Raw genomic sequence first — 9,491 nt, 5'->3', positions numbered from 1 at the left:
CAGACTCAAGTTAATTTTAAATTATTTTTTATACAGAAAATAATTACAGTACACCCGAAACAAATGATTATAACAATATATTTGAGAGAAAAAGCATGTTATTTTGCCTCGTTCAAATCTTAATATCTGAACATTTAAATATGTAAACTGTATGTAAACTAAATGTAATATGTAAACTAAATATGTAAAGAATTGCAATAACTGCATTAACCATCAAAGTGAAGTCTAACTGTAGTTTTGAAACAAATCTGAATAAGGAAAACATTGCAATAAGATAATGCAAACTGGTTAAATTAGAGAGCAGTTGAGATCTGTCATGAAAGAACATCGCTTCAATGATATCTGGCGCCATCTAGCGTCGTGAATGGGGAGAGTAGCTGAGATCTGTCATGAAAGAACATCGCTTCAATGATATCTGGCGCCATCTAGCGTTGTGAATGGGTATAATGTCTAGACCGAGAATATAAAACGACACCCTCTTTTTCAGTATTATTTCAATGCAAAAAACACCGTTTTATATTCAGGCCAATACGGTATTTCAAAATGTAAAATCACGAAGACACCCAAAATCCAGCAGCTAGCAAGTTGAGTGAGTGGCTAATGTTAGCTAGCAACTAAAGTCAGCAGAATGTTGTTCTCCAATGATGCTTTTCTCTAATACCAGCAAATTTATTATTTGAGGTTATTTATTTTTGGGGATACAAGAACTGTGAAACAACAAAGCATGATTTTAGAAGAACAGTTTTGGTCGATGCTAAAAACTTGGATGATACATTGAGTACGTAAAGTAAACATCATCTACCTTTCTATTTTCCAAACCACTGATTCTGTATAGACTGGACAGGATGCACCTTGGACTGGTTATTCATTCAAAAACGAGGAAGAATATTTTATTTCTAAAGGCCAGCACTGTTGATTCAAGTCTCAACAGGTTTGCTGTCTGGAAGCAGAACAGGTTTAGCAACCAACGGTACATCATCTAACGGAAAAAAACAAGTCCAGAAATTTCTGAGAAATTATCCCTGTGCATGGAAGGAAAAACACATTGGGCAGCATGGTGTACTCATTTTCCACGTTTTCCACGCCTAACGTTTACTCGTGGGGACATTGATTCAACAATGAAACAAGTACACTCATCCCTAGAGTGAAAAAAGAAGCTGGGAGAAAAATGTTACTTAAAACAGCACACAGTGTTGCAAAACAGTAAAAATGTGGAAAAATCAAGAGTTTCCTAAATGGAAAACAATAGCAATCAACTGTAAATGAAGAAATGTTCCAGCAAAAAGCCACCTCCGTTTATAATCAGCACTAGGCTGAGAGTTGCGTAAGCTATTGCAGCTCTTCAGATCAAATTGAAAAACATTAAAGAAGTAAATCGTTACGCAATCACGAGTGAGCGAGGTGATATCTCAGCTTGAATTGCAATTAGTGTGTCCACATAAGCGCACTTCCATAGTGGCTATATGTCATGCCCCTCGCCGGAGAAACAGCAATAGGGGCATACATCTTTTTCAGCGCTCTTATGAATACCGCAGATACCAGAATTAAAAAGCTTGGTGGGAGCAGTTTTCTATATTTAAAAAATAAATAAAAATAAAACATCCACAAACATGTTGGCCCGAATGTGATCGCAGATTCAATTTTATACACACACACACACACGCACACACACCCACACACATACAGTGCCTTGCAAAAGTATTCGGCCCCCTTGAATCTTGCAACCTTTCGCCACATTTCAGGCTTCAAACATAAAGATATGAAATTCAATTTTTTTGTCAAGAATCAACAACAAGTGGGACACAATCGTGAAGTGGAACAACATTTATTGGATAATTTAAACTTTTTTAACAAATAAAAAACTGAAAAGTGGGGCGTGCAATATTATTCGGCCCCTTTACTTTCAGTGCAGCAAACTCACTCCAGAAGTTCAGTGAGGATCTCTGAATGATCCAATGTTGTCCTAAATGACCGATGATGATAAATAGAATCCACCTGTGTGTAATCAAGTCTCCGTATAAATGCACCTGCTCTGTGATAGTCTCAGGGTTCTGTTTAAAGTGCAGAGAGCATTATGAAAACCAAGGAACACACCAGGCAGGTCCGAGATACTGTTGTGGAGAAGTTTAAAGCCGGATTTGGATACAAAAAGATTTCCCAAGCTTTAAACATCTCAAGGAGCACTGTGCAAGCCATCATATTGAAATGGAAGGAGCATCAGACCGCTGCAAATCTACCAAGACCCGGCCGTCCTTCCAAACTGTCTTCTCAAACAAGGAGAAAACTGATCAGAGATGCAGCCAAGAGGCCCATGATCACTCTGGATGAACTGCAGAGATCTACAGCTGAGGTGGGAGAGTCTGTCCATAGGACAACAATCAGTCGTACACTGCACAAATTTGGCCTTTATGGAAGAGTGGCAAGAAGAAAGCCATTTCTCAAAGATATCCATAAAAAGTCTCGTTTAAAGTTTGCCACAAGCCACCTGGGAGACACACCAAACATGTGGAAGAAGGTGCTCTGGTCAGATGAAACCAAAATGGAACTTTTTGGCCACAATGCAAAACGATATGTTTGGCGTAAAAGCAACACAGCTCATCACCCTGAACACACCATCCCCACTGTCAAACATGGTGGTGGCAGCATCATGGTTTGGGCCTGCTTTTCTTCAGCAGGGACAGGGAAGATGGTTAAAATTGACGGGAAGATGGATGCAGCCAAATACAGGAACATTCTGGAAGAAAACCTGTTGGTATCTGCTAGGCCTGAACGATATATCGTTTAAACATCGCCATCGCGATGTGCGCATGTGCAATAGTCCCATCGCAAGGACGTGCGATAGTTTTTTAATTTCATTTTTTTTAATCCACAAACGTTTGTTTTGAGGAAGGAGAGGGGAAAAAAGCGCAGTTTCTCTTTCTCTCCAGCAAGTCATCGGCTCCTCCCCCTCCCCCTGCAACAGCGGAGTGGAGGGAGGAGGGGCCGAACAGCAGAGCGGAGGGAGGAGGGCCCGTTCTCAAAGTGAAAGCAAGCAATCAACACGTTGGAGGAGCAAGGAAGACTGTATCCAAAAGGAGTTTTGGAAGTATTTTGGCAAGAACAAGACTATAAGGGACAAAAAACAGCCCTGTCGACAGTGCCTCGCCATGGTTGCCTCAACAAGAAGTAATCTGTCAAACATGTGGGACCATTTAAAACGCAGGTATCTATGCATTCCTGCTACGAGCTCCCCATCAGAGGCTTTTTAGCACAGGTGGGAACATTGTTAAATGCCAACGTTCTTGTCTCAAGCCTGCTATAGTGGATAAACTAATAGTCTTGGCCAAAAACCTATGAGACCCAGCTGAGAATTGCTGAGCAAGGAAGGTGGACGATATGCAGACAAATACATAACACAGCTGAAGGAATGTCTTTTCTTTTTATTCATGTGACAGCTATCAGGAAGGCAGGAAATTTGGGAGTTAAAATGGTTCTGTTATTCATCAGTTATTTGCAGTTATTCAGTTCAATTATTTACAAGTTCAATTGAGTTTGTTTCTTTTATATTTAAATTTATTGTAAACCGTATTTTTCAAATAACTATATATAGTACAGCTGCACATAAAGTTTTGATACTTAATATTTTTGTTGAAATATTTTTACAACTTTGTTGCCGTTTTGCAGTTTTATATTGTTATATTTTGTGTAAACAACTCAGGGGACTAATGCACTTGCACTTTTATTAGTCAGATTTAATATTTAAGTTCAAATATGTTGACAACTTTGTTGTTTAACTGAGGTTTTTATGTATTGTTATAGTTTGTGAACTCTTTTGTCATATTTAATATTTTTGTTCAAATATGTTGACAACTTTGTTGTTTTACTGAGGTTTTTATTTATTGTTATAGTTTGTGAACAACTCTTTTATTTGTCATATTTAATATTTTTGTTCAAATATGTTGACAACTTTGTTGTTATTTTACAGAAGTTTTTATTTATTGTTATATTTTGTCAAAAACTTAGGAGACTAATGCACCTGCTCTTTTATTTATCATTTAATGTATTTGCTGCTGTTGAAGTGTAAAATATTGTATTCAATAAATGATCTATTTTGTGCAGACATGACTTCCTGGATACCTTCATACAGAAATCTTCATCATTCACAAATTAAACGGTATTATATGAATACACTGTGGTCACGGTGTGTTATGTAAAGTATTTCCAAACAGCTATTCAAGTCATTTATTGAAAATTTCTTTAAAAAAGATAGATCTTTTTTTTTTTTAATATCGCAATATAATATCGCAATATATTGCAAACCTAAAAAAAATCGCAACAATAGTTTTTTCCAATATCGTTCAGGCCTAGTATCTGCACAAGACCTGAGACTGGGACGGAGATTTATCTTCCAACAGGACAATGATCCAAAACATAAAGCCAAATCTACAATGGAATGGTTAAAAAATAAACGTATCCAGGTGTTAGAATGGCCAAGTCAAAGTCCAGACCTGAATCCAATCGAGAATCTGTGGAAAGAGCTGAAGACTGCTGTTCACAAACACTCTCCATCCAACCTCACTGAGCTCGAGCTGTTTTGCAAACAAGAATGGGCAAGAATGTCAGTCTCTCGATGTGCAAAACATACCCCAAGCGACTTGCAGCTGTAATTGGAGCAAAAGGTGGCGCTACAAAGTATTAACGCAAGGGGGCCGAATAATATTGCACGCCCCACTTTTCAGTTTTTTATTTGTTAAAAAAGTTTAAATTATCCAATAAATTTTGTTCCACTTCACGATTGTGTCCCACTTGTTGTTGATTCTTGACAAAAAATTAAAATTTTATATCTTTATGTTTGAAGCTTGAAATGTGGCGAAAGGTTGCAAGGTTCAAGGGGGCCGAATACTTTTGCAAGGCACTGTATATATATTATATATACAGTATATATGGCGGAAAACACAGACAAAACTGAAAAAGCAGTTTCTGCTCTTACACCCTTCTTTAAAATAAACTGCTGCATTTTAAGCCAAAACAACTGTTGTGTTTGATAGAACAATATGTCTATATGCTGCCATAGCAGATTCATGGCGCACTAAGCCTCCGAACTATTTTTAATTTTTTCCATTTTACCCTGAAAACCCCCGTTTACAGATGTCGCGCAACCGCTTTTGTTTCAACCTAACCACAAAAAGAAGGTAAGTAATCATATTTATTATTCAAAATGTCTGACATTTTTAGCTTAGACTCATTAATTGATGTCTAATATTTGGTTTAAAAAAAAAAGAAAAGAAAAAAAGACTTTAAAAAATTATTCACTTGCATATTTTAAACTTTTAAACAAATTACCCCACAATGAAAAATTTGGCATCTGTAAAAAAGTCACAGATATCTACCTCATAACTATCGCTTAATCGTTTTTTTTTTTTTTTTGTTACTGTTGCATTTTCCCCGAAATGTTGATTGATGATAAATAATTGATCCAAACATACAAAAATTGAAAAATAACATTTAAAAGGGTAACTATATGAAAAAAAAATCTCAACCACTCCTTGTTGTCTGCGATTTTTGGATATCTTGTTATATTACCACGTTTCACCCATAAAATCCCCCCAAAATCCAGTTGTGTCCATTCACAGCTGTGTCTTGACATTCAGTGATACATGCTACATGGAGTTTTTGGATCGAAACAAGGTAAGTATGCCATAATATCTCATTAAAATTGTGGCGTCTTTAATTCTGCTCTCGCGTGCTCTCGCCTAGGGTTAGGGTTTTGCTGTTTAAATTTTTTTTTTTTTTAAATGCCCCCCTGTTCAAAAATTTTCTTCCCCCAGAAAATTGAGATTTTAAGCTTTCCAATGATGTATCACACATGCATATCGGACAATTTTGAGGTTGGCCAAATTGGGGGTCTCAGAGCGGAACTTCAAGTCACCTGAGTGTTTTCTGCTATATTCCGCTAGATGTATGTATATATATATATATATATATATATATATATATATATATATATATATATATATATTTTTTTTTTTTTTTTAAATAACCAAAAATAGGCACTTGCCCTAAACTTTTCGAAAGTTTTCGGCCCCCTTGAACTTTTCAACCTTTCGCCACATTTCAAGCTTCAAACATATGGGTATAAAATTTAATTTTTTTTGTCAGGAATCAACAACAATTGGGACACAATCGTGAAGTGGAATAAAATTCATTGGATGTGTTATACTATACGGATTCAATATTGAGTCAATATAGAGTCAATATTTTCGTACGTCAAAAAAAAAAAAATGTCGATGCATTCGTATGTAGAGGTATCACTGTATAAACAAAAGACATAGTAAAATTAAAGAATAAAAACTGAGTAACAGGTCTAAGTATAAGTAAGAGTATAGTATGAATAAATCTGATTTATTGAGCATGAAAATTGTATGACACAGCAATTGTATTGCACATGGTATGCCTCGAGTTTGTGTTGCGCAGTAACAAATTGTTTTACAAACAGCTGTAGGTTAAAGCGGTCTGCAAATCAGTTACCATAAAATCAATTCCCTGACTGCCACCATCCATCATGTTCATTTGGAACTTTCAGCAAACTACACTTTGAACTCTCTTTATAGGTGTGATCGCATTATTTGGGTCACGGGTCTTCAATTTTGACTCGTTGTATTGATGTGAAATGAAGTCAGAGGTGTTCATTGTTTCATGTTTCGCTGGTTGTAGCAAGCATTTTGCATTGTATGAGCTTAAATTTGAGAATATGAGTCCTTTGCAACTTGTGTTTAAGCAATGCAAAATTTATTTAGAATTATGAGAAAGGAGGATTGTGTTCTGTGAATTCAGTCTTCATGGGAAATGTTTTTGTGGTATTGAAAGATGGGTGCTCTTTTTATTAAATGTGTTTAGGAGAGCTGTGATAAAAGCATTTTAAAATGATATTGAATAATATAGACATCGGTTTTTCATTATTGGTTTTGTGCCAATATGCAAATGGCAGTGCGGCCATGTCCATGTATTGCCTCCCTCTGCTTCTGGGGTTTTGTCACCCCCTGCTGGTGCTGAGGTGTAATTAATTTTGATAGGTTTCAGCACTTTCTGCTGACGCAATCCTATGTCAACGTGAGACCATTGTGAATAGAGAGAGATAAATATACGACTTAACATATGCAGACAATGTACCAAAGCAATTCTTGCCATCTCACCACTTTGCTTGTGCCATATACAAGCATCGGTTTAAGTTATAATATTTGTTTTATATTCATAAGCATTGTGTGGTATACTATAGATGTGTATATTTGGTTTTGTTTACATTTGTGGTCAAATATGGTTACATTATTTCATTGCCAGTTACTATTCAAACTGACACATAATGTGTATATTTTACATTATTTTGTGACTTTATTTCATTTATTGACACATTTTGTTGTTTTCAGTTTTCAAAAAACTAGCAGTGCTCTTGTCAAGAGAAAGATGACCACAGCTAAGCCAATTCAACTTTATTCCAGCGTCTGACCTCTTTTTAGAGCCTTATTTGTTCGCTATCAGTCGATTTGTGTACCCACACACACATTGAGGACAGAATAAGTGCCTTATTGGCACTTTGCACTTGCACTCGATCCCAAAAATTGATGTCTGCACTCTTTTGATTTCAATAATAAATGTATTGGTGCAATATAGGCGATTAAAGGAATCTGACCGTCTAGTCAGACCGCCGGCGTTGCACCAGCCGAAACGCCAGACCCGCGCTGGTGCAGCTCTAACGACCTGGGCTGGCAGGACCCCGGCAAACCGGCCAGAAGGGCAAACTCTGCGCCTTCACCTTAGTCTAACCCTTTGTACTAAGTTTTGAAAGGTTTAAAGAAGGCTCACCCAAAACAAGTTGACAATTTATTCAGGTCGACAGCGATCAAAACGGCAAGGCAAAACAGACACAGACTCAGGCGAGGAGGCAAACTCGTTCCAAGGTCACCATACCAGAAGTCAGCAAAAGGTTCCCGAGAAAAATGACAATGATTAGTTAAATATTCAGTCTTTTGAAGACTCTCGCGGGCCGGGCCGTGGGCAGGAAGAAGGGTGTGTTTGGGATTATTGTCTGTTCATGGATTGGACTCGGGAGTTACTGTTGTCAGGGCAAAGAGGGTTGTGGATTCTGCCACTTCAGCGTCAAAGGGGCTCTTGGAGTCTTATCAGTTGAATACTGGTTGTTCTCCAGTGTTCCTTGTGTTAGGACAGAGCGTCCCGCCATTTGTTCTGGACTGTCTGGGAGAACTGATTGCGAGAGTTGGTCTTACTCAGTCAGTTGTATGACGCACGTGCTCTGCTTCTATGATGAGAATGCATTGTTTATCTCTTATGCCCTATATTCTGCTTGTATTCCTTAGACTATGGCATAAATGCTATTTATTTTATATTGGGTGTGTTACAGTCATACAAACACTTAGACGGTGCCTACGAGAAAAGGTACGATCTCCTTCACACTTTTTTCATAACTTCAGTTGAAGTTGTTCTCTTATTTTTCACAGAATGTTTATTTGGAAAACCTTGAAATTGTTACATTTATCATTATTAAAACATCCAGTAGGGCATCACGATACAATAAGTCATTATATGTTAAGTCCACTATCATTATTAAAACATCCAGTAGAGCATCACAATACAATTAGCTCATTTGGTTTAGTGAGTTGCATTTTGGGTTTTCGCAATTGTGAAAAACTGGAAAACCCAGAAATGCCCTGAAATCAACAGAAAATGATCCAAAATGTACAGGAAGTAACCCCGGAATTCTTTAAAATGTGCACGAAGTAACCCAAACACAACAGGAAGAGTGCCCTGTACATACCAAAAATTAATAAGGAAGTGACCCAAAATCTCCCCGCCAATGACAGCAATAGACATCCAATATATTTAAACTGGGTCGACTAGCTCTGAAAGCTCACATTTCAGTGCCAGTGACGGCACCAAACGTTCAATCCATTTTGACTGGGAGGGGGCAAATGAACGTTCGACACCCTATGCCAATTAGAAAGGGACCTAAAAATCCCACAGAATTAACAGGGAGTAACCCATGGGGGAGAGTATTGCATGTTCTACTTTACTTATTTCATCTTCCTCTACTTGATTAATTATTATTTTTTACACGTCTCCTGTTCGAGAAGCCCAACAATTTATATCGTAAATTAGAAGCACGACATATAGTTACAAACGATTGGAGATACAAATCACATCCATCCCCCTCATATGATGACAAGGTGTTCTACCACTATTATTATATCAATCAATTGATTGCCAACTGAATGCAATAAATTGGATGAACGAGAATATTCACGGACATATACCGTACCACATACGTAACGTGCCATTATAGCAATTAACAAATCCCTGTCTTTTAAGTGTTTTATTCCAAACTATCTATCTATTCTAGTTGGTAGTATTAATCCATTTTCTTTACTTCCATCCATCCTCATTATCTGGACTAGCCAGAGATGATTCAAGCAAGCACAGGGAGAACTTGCACACTTCAC

Source organism: Corythoichthys intestinalis, chromosome 1 (genome assembly GCF_030265065.1).
Source record: "Corythoichthys intestinalis isolate RoL2023-P3 chromosome 1, ASM3026506v1, whole genome shotgun sequence".
Classification (NCBI taxonomy): Eukaryota; Metazoa; Chordata; class Actinopteri; order Syngnathiformes; family Syngnathidae; genus Corythoichthys; species Corythoichthys intestinalis.
This window is presented reverse-complemented; position numbering follows the sequence as displayed.